At 38.1% G+C, this 19,685-nt stretch overlaps 1 protein-coding gene across 1 annotated transcript in view; it reads right to left on the reverse strand.

Moving 5' to 3' along the window:
- TAB2 (TGF-beta activated kinase 1 (MAP3K7) binding protein 2) overlaps nucleotides 1-19,421 on the reverse strand; it is a 79,990-nt gene extending 60,569 nt beyond the window's left edge. The window contains exon 1 of the mRNA XM_082633845.1: nucleotides 19,335-19,421. The gene's annotated coding sequence lies outside the window, so the exon portion shown is untranslated. The remainder of the gene's footprint in view (nucleotides 1-19,334) is intronic.
- Between the last annotated feature and the right edge of the window lie 264 nt (nucleotides 19,422-19,685).

Below are 19,685 nucleotides of genomic sequence, written 5' to 3' on the forward strand. Positions count from 1 at the left end.
GTTGATAATCATGACCTAGTCTACAAGGCAGGAACAGATACCACTAGACTGTTTGCTGAACAGTGCTTAGAACAGTGCCTGGTACATGTATTAAGCACTGAAAATGTGTCAGCTACTGCTGCTTCTCCACCAAAAATTACTACTTCTGAATATATTCATATGATTATAAATATGGCCGTATTAATGATTCAGCCATACAGACAAGCATCCTGTTAGAGGACCAGTATCTCACTCTTCTCCTTTTGGTCTATTGTCCAAGTTTTATTCTAGTGAGCAGGGCCACAACCCTTAGTTATCTAGGAATACCTTTCCAACAACTCCCAAGCTAGAAGTACTTTAATATCTCAACATCAGAGTCTATAGGCTCTGAAAATTAACAGCTCATTTTAAAAGGAAATTTTCTACTCCAACACTTCTAAACTTTTAAGCTCATTTACCCATGATACAGAATGCATGAGAAATAAAAGGGAATCTTATGTGAAGCAGGAAGATTTTTTTTCCTCTTAATTGTGCTTAAGTTTAAACTTAAACTCTTCCCCAAACTAGCTTCCCCTCTTCAACTTCCCATTTTTATAAGAAATAGCAATTTTCTTGTTAGCCTGAAAACTGAAATTACCTTAACTTTTCTCTTGCCTTCCTTTACCTTTCGCAACTTCAAATTTCATCCATTTAATAACTAACATTCCTCAAAACACAACTCCTGAGACTCTCCTCACTGGATATTAGTCAGTACAGTTCACAGTCACTTCCACAGTTCTGAAATCTAAAAAGTTCTGAAAAGATTTTTTATGAAGCTTCATGTCAAAACTCATCTGGTAGTGGCAAAAATCTGCTTTGAACTGACGTGAAGCTACTTATAGGCTTTATTTAGCCACTTACTGTAAACATTTCCATTTTTCACTGCAGAGATACTAGTGTTTAACTACTGGGTGATGCCTCAAACCTTGCTGGGCGTGTTACATAGTATACAATATATACACGTTACCTTTCTAAAATTCAAAAATTTATGAATTCCAAAACATAGCTGGCCCCAGGGTTTCAGAAAAGGTATCATGGACCTGTACAATATTGTTCCAAGAATCCTAATTTAGGCACCCTATTCTTAACTTTCGTTTTGATACTTTCCCTTACACCACTCCATGCATTTCAGCCCCCATATTTACCACCAAGTCCTATAGGTTCTGCTTTCCAAATACCACAATTGCCAATTCTACTCCACTCCTACGGCTACCACACTATCCCAATCATCCAATTTCTAAATGACCAGACCCATAGTTTACCTCCCTGCCATTAAGTTCTTCCCATCTGACCCATCAAGCAGATTAAGGCTCCTATATAACCACTTAAAATATTTCATTTCTTTGCACAGGAACTTAATAAACTGGAACAGATACATAATAAGAGGGTAAAGATGGTGATTGTGGGATTATAGATGAATTTTTGTTACCTTTTAAACCTTATCTATAACTGTAAGCTAAGAAGAGGTTCTCTTTTTTTTCAAACTTAATGAAGTTTGAAAAATTTCTAAATTGACATATTAATTCTGTAATTAAAACAACACAAACAAATGAAAAATATACTAGGCCGCTCCCCTATTTATCGCTTCAACTAAAATTCCTCAGTGTGGTTTTCAAGGCCTTCTCCAGTTTGGTTCCACTAGGACTGGTATCATGGACAGCCCCCTGGCCAACCCCGGCCTTTCGGTAAAAGCCAGTTTTACCGAAATATAGCTAATTATTTTTTAAAAAGAATGATTTTTAATGAGTAAAATAAATGATCACAAGGAAAATCAATTATACTGAAAAGCACAGTAATCAAGTGTTCTTTAGAACCCATATTTATGATATATTTATATATTTGCTTCTTTATTAACACTCAACACAATAAAATCCAGCAGGGGTCTAATAACAACTATAATGTTGAAGTAGTAATCTACATAAACTATACTCAGAGACAGCCACAACAGTAAAGTAATATGAAAATATCTGTGCTTTTTTTCTATTAGTAATAAAGTCACAGGTACTGCTAATACTACTGTGCTTTATTGTTTAAAATCATAATGGAAGGAAATATTAAATTTCAGTTACAGGTTATTTGTTGGTAAAAATATACAGATTTTTTTTTTTTTTCAGGGACTCCTTTAAATTTTCTCCTCAGATGCTCTTCAGGGTTACAGAATCTAGAGTTAAACTCTATTAAATCCACCTACTTTTATTTCCCACTAGTCCCCACAGTCAGAGAACTTCAGTCAGGCTTTGTCTGAACATGTTCAACCCTGCTTTCATTCCTGACTATGTTACTGCTCTAGCTTACGGTATCATTTCTCCACCTGGATGCTTATCAAAATCTTAACTATCTCTTGAAAAGCAATTCATGTTCCATCTCCTTTTCGAGTTCTTTTGCTACTTCTTCAGCCCACATGGATCTCTCTATTCCTAGAACTCCTAATGTACCTGTGGGTCAATGCTTAATGACCCAACATGTAATTATTTTCTTATAGTTCCACTTCCGTGTCTCTTCATCCAAGGTGTAAGATCCCCGGGGACATGGGTGACATGCTTGTATACAGGACACTGCCCACATATAATATAGGCACATCGAATGTATTCAATAAAGAAACTATTCTCAATAAACCAAGTATCAGAAGACAATTTCTTTCGGAAGTTTAAGTACCAGAAAATACATCAAGAGGACTGAAAATTCCACTAAGCAGCAAAAACAGACTCATAAATTAAGCTTAATATTAATAATTCACCTCAATCAGAACCTAGATAGTCATATTATATTAAAAACTCAGAGACTTATTTACTAGGCAGTAATGAATTCCAAGTAATAAATCAGGAATGGAGTGCTAAAGTAGGCATAAAACAATGATTCATTCAAAAAATATTTGCTAAGCATCTACTACATGCCAGGCACAATTCCAGATTCCACTGATTCAATGGTAAAAAAACAAAAAACAAAAAACCCAAAAACAATGAAAAACAAAAACAACTCACACAAGAATTTACTGTTAGGCCTTGGACTAGAACCTGGGGCTCCTGATTCTCATTATGAAGCTCTGGAACAAAAAGCTGTTTCTGTCTTTCAGAATAAGTAAAGTTGGGGTGGGGAAATGTTCTCAGAAGGCAGTAAATCATATAAAACATTTTAAAGAAAAAGATTTGGAGCTATTAAAAATATATACATAATCTACATAGTATATAAATATAACATTAAAATCTCTATACATAAAATCTATAAAGAAATAGATTTGGGGATAAGTTTCAATTGTCTGTAGGATATTTATTGCCTAATGATACTAGATGAATGAGGTATTACTCTACTCACTGATTAATATTTTAATCACAAACACTTCATGAAGTTTTATTCTTCTTCAAAGAGCTCTGCCAAGTTGCCTCATTTACTTTATATAAAAATATAAAAACTGGGCTTCCCTGGTGGCACAGTGGTTGAGAGTCCGCCTGCCGATGCAGGGGACATGGGTTCGTGCCCCGGTCTGGGAGGATCCCACGTGCCGCGGAGCGGCTGGGCCCGTGAGCCATGGCTGCTGAGCCTGCGTGTCCGGAGCCTGGGCTCCGCAACGGGAGAGGCCACAGCGGTGAGAGGCCCGCGTACCGCCAAAAAAAAAAAAAAAAAAAAAAAAAAAAAATATATATATATATATATATATATATGTATATATAAACTTAAATACCAATATCACAGAAGTGGGGTGGGTGATAGCAGTCGTGGTGGTAAATATTATTCTAAGTAATCTTTTTAATTGGAGAGAAGAGCCCAAAGAGGAGGATGATGCAAATGCGGGTAGGAAACAAGGAACTGCTCTCCACACATTTCAATCTCTAGTGCTGTTTATGACCAAATAGAAATTATTTTTCTTAAAGGGAAGTTCTTAGACTAATAGCAATGGAATTCAGAGACTGAGTGAGTGAGGGGGAAGGATAAGTGGGTGGGACTGGAACAAATAAACTAACAGTCTGACAATGCCATGCTAGTAACCTTAAGTCATCTTGTCCAAAACTCAACCCACTGCCTCCCACACAATAATATAGCTATATGTTAATTACTAACAATAGAGCACTGATTCTGAAGTTAGAAATCTCAGGGTCTTCAATTCTTTTCCTCACTATATACAATCACTGGCAAAGTTCTACTGATTACTCCCACAAATGTTTCTTGCATTAATCCCCTTTTCTAGTCCCACAACCTCCTTCTGCAGGTATCTTTTACCTGGATAATCAAAGTAACACAATAATCTCTTATCTGATGGCTTATTCCACTCTTAGGCCTTTCTAAGCTATATTTCACAGTGGTAACAAGCTTTCTAGCTCCTAAACATAGCTGGATCATGTCACTTTCTTCCCCAAGAGAGGTAAAAGATTTTGTAGAATTAGATTGTACTGAGTTTTGGTAGAAGGTGATGACATTGACCTAGGGAATAATGGAAAAGAGGTTGGGCAGGAAGAGAGGAGACTTAAAGACCAAGAACTTACAACAAAGGAGTCAGAAACGTTAGATAAAATACAGGAAAGAATGGGATCAAGAAAGCCAAATGAAAAAAGGAATAACAATAAAGTTTTAAGTTTATTATTTTTATAATAATTTTGTAACAATGAATAGCTAACATTTATTAAGCATTTATGTATGTGCTAAGCACTGGGCCAAATGATTTATAATGCATTCACTCATTTAATGCTCTCAATAATCATGAGAGGTAGGTACCTCTGTATCAGACTCAGCTGACTACACATTGTTCTCTCCCAGAGAAAAGAAGGATTATTTTACATAGCGCCCCGGCCCCCTCTGGCCCCGGCCTTATTCCCCACAATGCCTAAAACAGAGCATCAAACAATTTACATTCTTACTATGTTGGTGTCAACAATACCAGAGGAAAGCCATTTTTCCTATGAATTTCATTAATATGTTATTGACTAGCACAATATATACATGTATATACAGCTATATACATACATACACGTACATAAACATACACATACAAACACACTAGGGATCTGGAAATAAAATACTATGGTTTTCAAAAATAACTCTTCTCTTGGGGCTTAAATCTGAATTGGAACAGTAAAGGCTCAGGGTATTTTTGTCTTGTAAAGCTCAAAGGAGGAAAGGTAAATGAAAATGTTTTTAACTGAAGAGGAAAGAGGCTTATACCCCTACCATCTACCTGGAAATAGGGAGGACCTAGTCCTCCTAAAGGCAGATGAAAGTTACTTTCTTTTAAAATGTGTATAGGAAATTTCCTATGAGATACTACTATGGTCTAAACTCTAAGCCCAGTCTACTATTTGCCATGTGTGCTCCATTCCGTACAAGAAGTTTGGGCCAACTTTAGATGATTTTGCATAAATCCACTACCACTAGGAAAAAAGAACAAATAACAAATGGCAAAAATGCGTGCTTCACTGACCTTGGGTTAGTAATGTTGCTATGTTTGGGTGCATTCTTCAGGAGTGTAATATTTGTTTGAAAGCATCAGGGTACAACTCAGAAAAGACATTTGACCATAACCTATACTCTGGAATCTCAAAAACTCACTTTTTTTTTTTTTTTTGCGGTCAGCGGGACTCTCACTGTTGTGGCCTCTCCCGTTGTGGAGCACAGGCTCCAGACGCGCAGGCTCAGCGGCCATGGCTCATGGGCCCAGCCGCTCCGTGGCATGTGGGATCCTCCCAGACCAGGGCACGAACCCGTGTCCCCTGCATCGGCAGGCGGACTCTCAACCACTGCGCCACCAGGGAAGCCCAAAAAACTCACTTACTTTTAAAAGCAAGCAAATCTTCTAGCTTTAAACTTTAGTAGTATGTGTGTTCACTCATTCATTCACAAATATTTACATAGGGCTTAAATGTCAAGGCATTGTACTAATGCTGTAAAAACTTATTTAGTGGGAGAAACTGAAAAATAAACAGAATATTATAATAAAATATGGTCAATCCTGTGATGGGGAAAAAAGTGCTGAGATATTTAAATTATAAATAAGAAAAAGCATTAATCAGTTATAACAGAAAATATCATGCCACTTAAAAAAGTATTTTCCTGAATACCTTAATATGAAGAAAACATACCTGGGCCAAAAATCTTGGAGTCATCCTTGACTTCACTTTTATGCCTCAGATCCAATTCATCAGCAATTTCTGCCCACCCAGGGTTTGTAATATATCCAAAATCTGACCTCTTCGCACTCTTTCCTGTTGTTACTTTGGTCTAAGCAACCATCAGCTCTCCTTTGGATAACTGCAATAATTTCCAATATGGCTTCCCTGTTGACATCTTTGCCCTGCTCTTATAGTTTATTCCACAAAGAGCTGCCAGAGTGAATCTTTAACAAGGAAAGTTACCTTCAGTAACTTCAGAAGAAAAACCATATGGTCATATCAAGTGATTCTTAAACTAGGAAGAGACAGGCACCTACAAACCTACAGCTAACATGTACTTGCTGGTGACAGACTTCATGCTTTCCCTTAAGATCAGGAATAAGTCTAGCTTGTCTGATGTCACCACGCCTACTAAACACAGTATTGGAAGTACTAACCAGAGCAGTAAGGCAAGAAGAGGAAATAAAAGGCATCCAGATTGGAAAGGAAGAAATAAAACTGTCTCTATTCATAGACACATTAGAAAACCCACAGTCTCCACAAAAAAACGACTAGAATTTATTAGTTTAGCAAGGTCTCAGGATAAAGGGTGAACTCACAGAAATCAACCATATTGCTATAAACTAGCAATAAACAACTGGAAACCAAAATTTAAAACACAGTATCATTTACAACTGCTCCAAAAAAAATGTATCTAGTTATAATCTAGCAAAACATGTATAGAATTTGTGTGTTGGAAGCTACAAAATGCAGATGAAAGAAATCAAGCAACCTAACTATAAGGAGAGATAAACTGTGTTTATGGCTTGAAAGACTTAACAAAATAAAAATGTCAATTTTCCCCAAATTGATCTAAGGGTTTAATGCAATTCCTACCAAAATCCCAGCATGATTTTTTTTTATAGATTTTAAATTTTCCATGGAAAGGAAATGCAATAGTTAAAACAATTCTGAAAAAGAAGAATTAAGTTAGGGAAATTTTACTACCTGGTTTTAAGACTTATCATACAGCTACAGTTATCAAGACAGTGTGGTAGTAGAACAGGGATAAACACAAAGATCAGTGGATCAGAACAGAGAACCTAGAAACAGACGCTCACAAGCACAGCCATCTGACTTTCGACAAAGGTGCAAAAGCAATTCATGGAGGAAGGATAATTTTTTTTAACAAGTGGTGTTGGAACAGCCGAACAATCCACAGACAAAAAGTGAACTTCAATCTAAACTTCACACCTTTATGTGAAGATTATGTAAAACTGGATCATAGATCTACATATGCAAGATATAAAGCTTTTTAGAAACCTTTTAGAAGAAAACAGGAGAATATCTTTGGAACCTAAGGTTAAGCAAAGAGCTCTTATTAGACTTGACAACAAAAGGCACAATTCATAAAAGAAAAAAGATAAATTAGACTTCATAAAATTTTTTTTCTTTGCAAAAGCCCCCACTAAGAGGATGAAAAGATAAGCCACAGATCAGGAGAAGATATTTGCAAATCACATACTTGACAAAGGGCTTGTGTCCAGAATATATAAAGAATTCACTAAACTCAACAATAAGAAAACAAACAATGCCATCAGAACATAAGCAAAAGACTTGAACAGACACTTCACCACAGAGGATATACAGACAGCAAACAAGCACATGAAAATACATTCAACATCATTAGCCATTAGGGAAATGCAAACTAAAGCTACAAAGAGATGTCACTACATATCTATTAGAATGGCTGAAATAAAAAATATACTGACAATACCAAATGCTGACAAGGATGCAGAGAAATTAGATCTCTCATATACTGCTGATGGGAATGTAAAATGGTTCAGCCACTCTGGAAAAGTGGCAGTTTCTTATAGAGTTAAACATACATTTATCATACAACCCAGCCACTGTATTCCTGGGGATTTATTCTAGAGAGATGAAAAAGTATTTTCACATAAAAACCCATGGAAAACTGTTCACAGCAGCTTTAGTTTTAGTGCCCCAAACTGGAAACACAAAAGTCCTTCCATCAATGGCTGAACAAATTGTGGTACATCCATACAATGGTATACTTCTTAGCATTAAAATGCAATGAACTACGGATACACGAAACAACTTGGATGGATCTCAAGGGCATAACACTGAGTGAAAAAAGGCCAATCTCAAAATATATAACACAACACATGATTCCATTTTTATAACAATTCTTGAAGTGACAAAATTATAGTGATGGAGAACAGATGAGTGGTTGCCAAAGGGTTAAGGCTGGGTAGCACAAAGGAGTTTCTTTGTGTGATGGAACAGATCTAGTTCTATATCCTAATTGTGATGGTTACACGAATCTACATACATGAAAATAATATAAAATTGTACACACACAACCACTAACAATTAAATCATATTCTAAGAAGTGAGGGGGGGGAAGGCAAATAGCTCATGTCTTAAAATCCTTCAGTGGCTTCTCATCTCATCCTGAATACTAAAATCCTTTCTACAATCTGAAGAGCTACATGGAAAGCACATCAGTAGATGAGACGATCTCATCTCCTCTTCTCCCGCTCTCTTAACTCCAACTACACTGGTCTTCTTGCTGTTGGAACACGGCAAGCATGCTCCTGCCTCTCTAGTTAGAAAGCTCTTTCCCTTTATTACTTCACTCAGGCACCTGCTCAAATGTCATCTAATCAGAGAAGACTTCCGTGTTGCCTCCCAAATAAAATGATGTCTTCTTCCTCTCTCTCTCTCTCTAGGAACCTTAAAACCAACAAACAGAACTCAAATATCTTCCTCACCTGTTACTGCCCCTGGTATGCTCTTGTATTGATGAATGGCAGGCATTATACTATGCACTCAGGTACTCAAGCCAGGGCATGTGTGATTACTTACTTACTTCACACTCAGTATTCTCTTCTCAAATCCATCACCTACTCTTCTCCTTAATTACAGCCTTAACTCACCTCTTTATCAATTCTCAAATAAATGGTTATAAGGCTACCTCCAGCCCCCCCCACCATCCCCCCCCCCGCTCTTTTCTAAATATTCTCTACACTGCAGCCAGAGAAATCTTTCTAGAATGTTAATTTAAACATTCCATCATTTATGGGATGAAGTCAAATCTACTTTACAGAGCACACAAGTATTTTCATGCTCTTTCTTCTCCTTTTCCACCTCACTTCCAGTTAACCCACCACTGGTGCCTAATGCACTGGGGAACTATTCACAGTACTGAAGAGGTGTGGACTTTCCTGCCTCCCTCCTTTATGCATGTTGTTCTCTCTGACTGCAATGGCCTCTCTTCACCCAACTTGTCCTCCTCTTCCCTGCCTATCTGACACAAACAGATTGTGTCAGCCTTCCTATGAAGAATTCCTTCTTATAGCCCTCCTTCCCTCACTGGGTCAGACACTCCCTCCTGTAGATTCCTGAAGTGTTTCATGCCTAACCTTGTCACTGCATTTGCTAGTGTTAGCACACTACTGATAGCCTGTAAACCTGTCCCTTGAGGGCAAGAACAATATGTTAGTCATCTTCCCAATCCCATCACCTGGCAAAATACCTGGCACACAGCAGGACTCAAAACTAATTCAAAACACTGGATAGGTGAATTAGGTTGACCAATAAAGAAGGCAGAGATGAGGCACAGTGAAAGAATGAGTCAGGCCAGATTTTTGGGTTAGCTATTTCGCACAGGTATATCATAGAAGCCATATGAAACAAACTCTATGGAGCTTCTTTCTATTCTTTTGGTCATGTGATACCCTATAGAAATTGAAGTACTGATTCCGTAGCTTGGTTTGGCTAAGATCACCAGTTCACTTTTCCCATGAACCAGTTACCTTCCTCAAAAGAGTACTTCTTGTTCCATTCACAGAGCTACAGCAACGGCTCGGAACAGTCATCCTGTAAATTCATGCCATTGTTCATGAAGGGAAAATCTCATGAAGAGAATGAGGATGTCTCACTCAGGCCAAGCACCACCTCAGCTAGAAAAATCTCAAAAAAGAAAAAGAAAAATCAAGCCCAACCAAAACATGTCAATACATTTTCATATGTAAAAAAGCAGAATTGGCTTTGTGGGAATGGAAATTTTTTATTTTTTGAAACCCCACTTCCACATGTTTATTTCCTTAGAAAATCATCATAAAGTAGCAAACAGTACTTAGTCAAGTACAGTTCAGGTATATACTAGTCACAAGGTAAACAGCAAGTTACTCTCAATGCAAACACACAGTACATGTATTTTCACCAACTTTTGTTTGTCAATGATCCCTTAGATATCTTGAGTACTTTTTCTCTTCAATTCTAGTAACTACTTAACTGTGATGCCTACATGCATCTGCTTGAGTTCCAAAGAGTAGACGCCCATGTTTGTCAGGTCACTAACAGTCTTTTAAAAATTAACCAAGCAATTATACCACAATCTGTGCTCAATGAATTAAAATGGAACAAACACTGTTCTGAAGCCCTTTTAAAAAGCAAATTTTCTTGCCTATATTGCTATCTTCTCTGTTACTATTTTCTAGTGATAACTTAGCACCAATAAAAGCTGATGAACAGAAAATGTTTGTATAAGCATCACTGTATAATACAAACTGTATTATTAGTAGGTTAAAATATTACTTATACAAATAGCAATTAATACTAATTAGTACAGCAAAATATTCTACAACAATCACCAGTTCACTCAATGAATTAAGATAAAAAAACTTTTAGGAAAACTCAAAGCAAAAAATCACAGTTAACCCAGTAATGAACATCAGGAAATTCAGCACTGTATCTTTTTTGAATGTGAAATATGGACACAGAAAAGAATACTATTAAAATAATTGAAAAAAATATTAACTAGCAATTTAAAACAAAAAAGTTATAAAGGTCACCTTAAACAGATAAAGTGGTATATGTTTTATAGTATTATATTTAAGCTCATATATTTTCAGTGTTTTCAAAATCTGATCCATGCCAATTTTCTAATGTTTTTCATAAAAAAACCTAAATTATGGGTTGTGAACTAATTTCAAATAAAAAATGTGGGCTTTTTCACAGGAACAGATAAGAAAAATACAAAGAATTAATAATTTGCATGTTTATTTTGTAATTAAAACAATAATGGTGATGTTTTGTTTATTTCACCCTTGGTCTGAAGAGGTACAGTAAATTAAACAGCATAGAAGTTATTACCCTTTTATTCTACTTGTTGGGGAAAATGAATTGAACAGGTAGGTATTCTGAAAGAAAAACCTAACAAAGCTAAATTCCAAATGTAAGATTACCTCCCATTATTTGAGCTACATGTCTACTAGAAAAAATAATTCACCTTGTTCTGTTTGAAAGATTAATACTTTTTGAAACTGGGCTTCGCCAAATAGAAGCTAATATTGATATAAGAAAGTTACAGGGAAAAAAATCTGCCTCAAAAAGCATAGGATATATCAGACATTTTGACTACTACTTATTGACGTCTAAGTTCAGGTAAGTACTGTGCTAGGTAACATAAATGAAGAGCTAGCTAACATAAGAAATACAGATAATGTAGTTAAAACTACCATGCAAGGTAGGTATTATTATACCTATGTATTTTTCTAAAGACAAGTCCTAGACTCAAAGAGTTTGAGTGATTAGCCTAAGACCACAAAGCTATAGTTAGTAATAGAACTCACATTTGAACTTGGGCTCATCTGACTTTCAAGACCAGGTCTTTTCTTATCATACGTCACAGATTCCCAACACAATAAAATTAAGATGTTTAGTTAAAAGGGTGGAGGTTGACAAGTTGACAAGTTAACAGAGACCAACTCAAACTCAAAAGTAGTATTTTCTTCAGCAGCTGAGAGAATTAAAACTAGGTGAACTCCCTTCTACTCCTATTTTCCCAGTTCATATCAGAATGATTGTTTTTGTTGATTTCTCTGACTAAACAAAACTTGCCTGGTGTGAGAACTGTGTTCAGCAAGGTCAAATTGCAGATTTCAAGTTTTCATTTGTATTGGCAAGTACTTCCTCCCATTGATAGGGAATGGAAAATCATTCCGCTGAACTGCCATTGGCTCTATACTAATGAAACAAGCAGTATCTGGCCTGCCTGACTGGCAAACCGACAGAAAGCAAACTTGTGATGTGCTCCATTTTTCTAACACTAAAAAGGTTAACGTTAAGATATTATGGGCCAAAATAAGTTTTCCTTAATATAAATGTTAGAGGAAAACTTTAAACATTAAAACTCAAAAGAAGAGTATTATTTAATAATTCAGATGAAAGTATAGTTAATAAACCAAAGAATAAAAAGAATTTACTAACTGAAAATTTACTTTTTGTGCACTTTTTTTCCCTCAATAATTCACTGTCATCTGTTATTCTCCCAGAACCTGTCTTCTGCACTAGCCAAACAGACAAGTTAAATGGTCAGAATCAACCCCCAGAAACTCTGAAGTTTTTGATGGTAGCACTAATCTCTATACTATACCTCGGAATGTGGCATTGCTTTTGACTTACTATTTTGGCAAGCTTGGGCAGGGGCTGGTTGCAGAGACCACAAATTTTCTTTAACAGAGTAATTCTTTTGAATCATTTTATTAAAAACAATCAGCATTCATATATTTCCACCAAAATCTTTTAAATTCTACACTTCTTTACTCTTGCTTCTCTTCTCTGTCTCTCTCTGCAGGACCATTCCAACCTCTACTTTATTATTTGGCTTCTGAGGCTTGTACCAGGATTGTTTTTTGTTTTTCTTCTTAGGTGAAACAAGAATGCTATTTTCTTTAACAAGGCAATTAAAATACTACAAATTCTTAAAATGCCCTGGTCTATGTTGTACCTATTTGTGGATAAATCAGACTGACTTTCTTTCTGAAGCCACTCAAACTGACACCCTGTAGTAGTATCCCTTTCCAGTGGTAGGCTGTTACAGTTCAAAACAAACAAACAAACAAACAAAAACCCACAAGAGTATAAAAATATCCAATTGTAGATATTTTTATCTCATTTCTAAAACAGTATTGTGTCATACCAAGTTTAAAAATTAAGCAATTTGTTTCTATACATCTTCAAGGGGAATTTTTTTAAAAGCCAAGAAATATTTTGCATAAATGACTAAAGATCTTAGAACTTAAGGGAAGTCTTCAGTTTTAGGAAAGCTAAAATTATTATTCATTAGGCAGAGAATAACAGAACAGGAAAAAGCTTACTGGTGCTAAGATTCAAACATCTGAAAAATGGTTACTGTTAAAGTAGGGTAGGGTGGGGTGGGATGTTTTCCCTTTCCTGTGAAAACACCAATATTCCCCATATCACAGGAATGTAAGAAAGTGACTGAGCCATTTAATCCATAATGTCAGCATAAATGTACAGTTTCACTGAAATTGCCTTAAAGAGGTAAGACAAACTTGTCTTTTAAAGGCTGGTTAAGAGCACATAATTATATATGAATTATTTTTTCTACTCTGTTTTTAAAAATTTCTATTCACTTTTTCACTTTAATGTCAACAACTTCATAGGAATAGGTTAATGAATACTAATTTAGCTACAAATAATTTCTTTCTTTTCTTCCTTTTAATTTCTAGGATGTTTTTTCAAACTTTTGGCTAGATTCAAAAAAATAGCATTCAGAAGACTGTGTGATATCTGAGTCTGTGCTTAAAACTAGAGATTCAAAGACTTAAGTCCAGTGCAAACACTTTTCAAAATCAGAAGGTGCTTACTACCAAAAAGAGTTGTGATACACAGGAAAACTATCACTAAGAGCCATCCAGCACTGAATGCGCAGTATTTCTTGAGCTCCTTAAGTACAGGCCAGGCACTGAAGATATGGTGAAGTCAAGACTGAAAGGAAAATAAGACACGGTCTGTCCTTGAGACAGTTTAGTAATTTCCCAGGCTAAAAATGAAAACAAATATTGCAATTTGACTGACTATTCCACTCTTTCTTCAAAAAACTTATCCACAATCTGCATTACTTTCTCTTCATAAAAGTTTTCCTTAATACTTTGTGAATTCTCTGAATTACCCCTTTTCACACAATAAAGGTATAATAACTAATGACAAAGCGAACATTTATTGAATACATAAACTGTACTAAATGTTTCACAAGTACTTCCATGAACTGGGATCTTATACGATATTTTTATCTACTTGTCAAAATGCTGAAATCCAGCTCATCAAGATATGTCACAACGTTTCCTCATCATAAAGACTAGGTTTACTCCTGACAGCATATTGACTAGATAACATGTGCAAACGCTCCAGAAAGTATTAGTGACCATAAATTACAGTTGAGTTTTAATTAATCTTATTCTATCAGAGAAGAGTGCTTTAGTTGTTCAAATAAACTGTGTATTAAACAATGTCCCCCACAGTGCTATGAAAGCTTCTTGGAAAGGTTACCAACATCAACTATTTTGTTTTACAACAGAACTCCGGATAAGCAACAGACAAAAAAGTTGCAGTTTATTGAGCCCCTTCTATGTATCAGATAATTTACACAAAATGTATAATTTGGCATCACAACAACACTATAGGTATTCTATTCATTTTACAGAGAAGAAAACAAGCTCAGAGAGGCTGAGAAATTGTAGTTGGCCCCAAATCACAAAGCTAGTATGTGGCAAACCAGGATTCAAACCAGGATAGCAGACTCCACATTTTCTATTGAGCCACAAAGCAGCTTTCTGAAGCACTAACAATAGGAAATCGCTATTAACTAAAACTCTGAAGCACAAACATAATGTTGTTCCCAAGTTATGAAGTACATTTCTAAAAAAAGTTTCTTATTGGAGTATAGTTGATTTACAACGTTGTGTTAGTTTTGAAGTATATTCTTAAAGAAAAAAATTTACGTATGGAAGTTTTTGTTTTTGAAATCAAAGATAATATCCACTATGCAGTTTTTAAAAGAGCAAATATGCAATGTCTGTTCCCCAACCTCCTGTTCTGTTTTACTTTTCTCCACAGTACTTTTTTCTCCCAGACATGCTTGATTTTACTCATTTATTATATCTTCCACTACTAAAATGTAAATTATATGAGGACAGAAATTTTGTCTGTGTTATCCACTGCTGCTATTTCCAATATCGCAAAGAACCCTGTGCTCAACAAATATTTGTGAAACGATAGAAACCTTGGCACTTAGTAGGTATTCAATAAATATTAGTTTCTCTTTTACTATGCAGGAAACACTAAAAAGGTTAATGTTAAGATATTAAAGGTCTAAAGAAATTTACCACTCCCTTGATACCAAATTTTGAACTGAAACAGATTATCAGAAATCCAATAGAATTTCTTGCTCAAGTTTTACATTAAAAATGTTGAGGCAAATCAAAAAGATACATTTGGCAAAGCCTCATTTATAAAGCACTGTCAGGAGATACGGGGGTCTACATGAATTATATTTTGAACAAAGCACTTTTAAGTGGCAAAACTTTAATCAATTTTCACAGAGATCTTTCACTGATATTAATATTCACAATTTTGTTTTGTGGCAATTCTGACTTGGATCTCCTTCTAAAACATCAAGTTCTCAGCTGATGCATCTTACTGTGCCTTTAACAGTAGCCCATTCCTTCTGAGGATTAAGAAATTAGAAACTAAGCATACTTTGTAAAATGAGTCAATAAAGATTAAAGTGAAAAGTCTAAGTGAAATGCATAACTTTAACGCTAGAAGGCTAGTAGTAAGTACTACTTAGTACCAAACATTGTGTTTTGAGGCATGGAATACTTAGAAAATGAAGAAAAAGACAGCCATTCTTAATCTCTGACTCTTATCAAGATCACAGGCGAGTTTAGCAGTTAACTAAAGGGAATGTAAAAAGTACGGTACTGGGCTTCCCTGGTGGCGCAGTAGTTGAGAGTCCGTCTGCCGATGCAGGGGACACAGGTTCGTGCCCCGGTCCGGGAAGATCCCACATGCCGCGGAGCCGGGAAGACCCCACATGACGCGGAGCAGCTGGGCCCGTTGAGCCATGGCCGCTGAGCCTGCGCGTCCGGAGCCTGTGCTCCGCTACGGGAGAGGCCACAACAATGAGAGGCCTGCGTCCCGGGGGGGGGGGGGGGGTACCGTACTGGCCACCCTTGAGTACTTACTCAGGGATTTTAGCTTTCTGATTAAGTAAGTGTCCTCCTTTGTTTTTAGGGTCGGAATCATAAAAAAATGACATGTTAAAATATTATAAGTATTTTGGAAATATGAGCCAGAGGCAAATAAATATGAACATGCATACGTTTAGATTTCATACAATTTCCAAGTCTCCAAATCCTTACCATCTTCATACAGAGGACTAAAATAAAATGACATATAGACTGTGAGAGTCTACCTAAAGATTCAGCCCAAACCTCCTTAGAGTCGTTCAGCATGATCATCTTCCTGTGCTTGGCACCCACCACTACCCACATCTCCATTTTCCTAGTTGCCTAAAACTGTGCATCTAATCCTCTACTAGCATCTTATCCCCTAGCTTCTCCTCCTTATTACTGTTTTGCCCCATTTTCACATTTGCCTCTATTGTTTCCTCATAATCCTTCTATCTTATAGAGTCCCAATCTTAGATGGACCAAATGAAGATGACATAAGGGAAACAATGGAGAAGTGCTACTACTGTTCTCTCTTGGGTCATAGGAGCGTGGCCAGGTAGAGATATAATGAAACTGAAGCTTTTCTGAATTACAGTTTAACTTACAAACTTTGTATGTTGTAAAGATTATCAGGAACTTTTTTTCAAAACATCTATAACAAGGTAAACATTGCCTTTTAATGGTTGATAACCATTAAAAAATACACTTTTAGTCTTGATGAATTTATACAACTAAAATAAATGCTGTTTCAGAAAATTCACACATTCCTCATGGGACTGTTTTGGCACGAAACTCACAAAGTTTCATGTAAGTGGTGCCCATCACACCCATTTTGCAAAATGCCATATGTTCATAGATACATATGTAGATTTCATCCTCAACAGTATTTTGAGAAAAGAATTTTCCTTACAGAGAAAACTACAGAAGTAGAATAAATTTTTATTTCTGTCAAGACACAAGACTAATCATGTTAAGATACTTAACCCAAGTATAACGTGTTACTAATACTAAACAAGCAATTCTCAATAATAACGTAACTGGGAAACTGAGTAGTGTGCCCACTTAACTCTGCAGAGTTTAAAAACCTCCTCATTTCATTAGATGCAATAACTGTATGCAAGTTTTAAACAATATCACTGGCTGAAGGCAAGCGCTTCTTTCCAGTAAAGAGAGGACCAAATATAGGTGTTATTTCAATCAAATCAGATTAAGTTAAAACTTATTTTTCAGGAAATTTGTATCAGATGAGACCGATCATTTACCCACTTCTTAACAGGTTACAAAAGCACAGGTTCTACTATGCGACAGTTCACTAAAGAGGGTTGAACCACTTGCATTTCATCAGTGTCCCCTGAGAATACTTCTGAACTCAAGAAAAGGTATTCCACGTGCCCAAGAGAAAAATGAAATAACGGAGTATATTCAGTGGACGACTTACTCATCTAATTAATGCATTCAACTTTCAGTTGATCCTTTAAAGATTTAAATCTTAAGCACCCTCTATTAGAAACTCATTAGGTTTAAGGGGAAAAAAACCCCAACAGAAGTTCTGAATCACTGGAATTTTTGTTCTATTTCCTGTTAACACACTGATAGTGGCATCATTCAATATATTCCTTCCAGACACGTTTTTTCAAAGCTATTGAATCCCTTTTAAACTTGGCCCTATTTTAATTTGTAACTCATTTATCTGACAATTCTTCCCATTGTTTCTAATTTACGTGCTCAGCCAAAGCTTACAGTAAGATGAAGAGCGTTGTCTGTCTTTATTAGAAAATGCAGTGGTTTCAAAATCTAAAGTTTCAAACTGTCAGGGTTTAAAACCAATCACGACTTCACTGTTCCAAGGAATTCAAAGATACTTTTAAAAAGGTGTCAATACTCTGCTGCTGTACGAAGAGGGTGGTAAGCAGCAGTAGTGTAAAAACTGAAAGCAAAATTGTATTCCATGCCCACCAAAATTCCCGGCCAAACCTGAAACTGCATAATGAGCAACGTACTCTTTAAGGGTGAGCTAAAGCACAAACGAATTCCTTTTATACAATGCGAATCAACCTGACCCTAAAGTTCGACACTTTACAAACTTACCTAAAACAGACAAAATGGATGCAAAAGTATACTGCCTCACTGTTGCCTCAAATACGACCTTAGTGTTCAAGAACCTTCCAATGAAGAGAGGCACTCAAAACAGCCTTGCACTGGGGACCCCAAAACGCATGAACTCCTGCGAGACCCCCGTGAAGCTGCAAATTCCCTCCACTCTCCTGGAAACCCAGCTTATCAGAAACATTTGAAGAATTCCTCCACGACAATTAAGCTGACTTGAAGAATGGAAACCGAACATCGCAAATATACTATATATGGAATGAAACATGGCCAAACGCATAGATACGAAGCCACACGGGCTCCGCCACTCTGCTATACTACCCAGCCCGAGCAGCCTTACAGCATCAGCAACGGGAAGATACACCTGTCACCTGTTCAGCGATACCCAGACCCTTTCAGCCTCCCGGCCCCAACCCCAATCTTAGGGTTTGAGGTTGACAGGACAGAAAGCTAGAACCATCCTCTGAAATCTAAGGGCCACACACTCACAGCGGGGCTGGCTCCCCACTTCCAGAAGGCTGCAGAAAACCCACATCGGAAAAGGAACGACGCTCTCCCCTCCACCTCCACGTAACTCCCTCGATCTCTGCCTGCAATACCCTCGCCCCTAAGTCATCCCTCTTCGGGCCACGGCTCCCCCAGAGGAGATCTCCGTCCCCCCCGCCCAGCCCCCCCATATCTCACACATGCCAAAGGGGCGGGCCGGGGGCACCCGTGCAGGCAGGGGCCCTCCCCGCCCCCGGCACCCTCCCCCACCCGGGGCTCTCCCCGGCGCCCGACTCCAATGAATCTCCCCCTCCCCCTACACACTTCTTCCCGGGAGCCCAGGCCGGGCCCGATGCTCCCCACCCCCGCCCGGTCTGGAGGACTTGGGGGGCCTCCCTCTCTGCCTCGCCACTGGGGAAGGAAGGAGGCGGAGGGAGGAAGAGCGAGAGGAAGAAGCGGACGCCCCGCAAGGGCCTCGCGAGTCGTCAGAGTCCCTTCCAGATGAAGGGGGGGTGCGGGGAGCTGAGGGGAGAGCCGGGATTGGGGATCCCGCCGAGGCCCCGCAGCGCTGTCCGCTTACCCTTCGCCGCCGCCGCTTCCCCCTCCTCCTCCTCGGCCGCCGCCGCCGCCGCCTCTCCCACTACGGCAGCCGTCTCCACCGTCGCCGTCGCCGCCGCCGCCTCCACCACCACAGCCGCCGCCAGCGCCGCCGCCGCCTCCGATTCCACCCGGCAGGGGGGACACCTCAGCTCTCCCTCCCTCCCCGCTCAGCCCCTCCGATCGGCCGCCGCCGCCAACTCCCTCCGGCTGCCGCCGCCGCCGCCGCCGCCGCTCGTGGCTGAGGGGGAGGGGAGGGGGTCGGGCTGGGTCGCCCCGCCGGCGGCTGCTGCAGATCAAAAACGATGGCTGGGTGGCGTCGCCGCTCCCCGCT

The sequence above is a fragment of the Mesoplodon mirus genome, assembly GCF_964341445.2.
Source record: "Mesoplodon mirus genome assembly, chromosome: 10".
NCBI lineage: Eukaryota > Metazoa > Chordata > Mammalia > Artiodactyla > Ziphiidae > Mesoplodon > Mesoplodon mirus.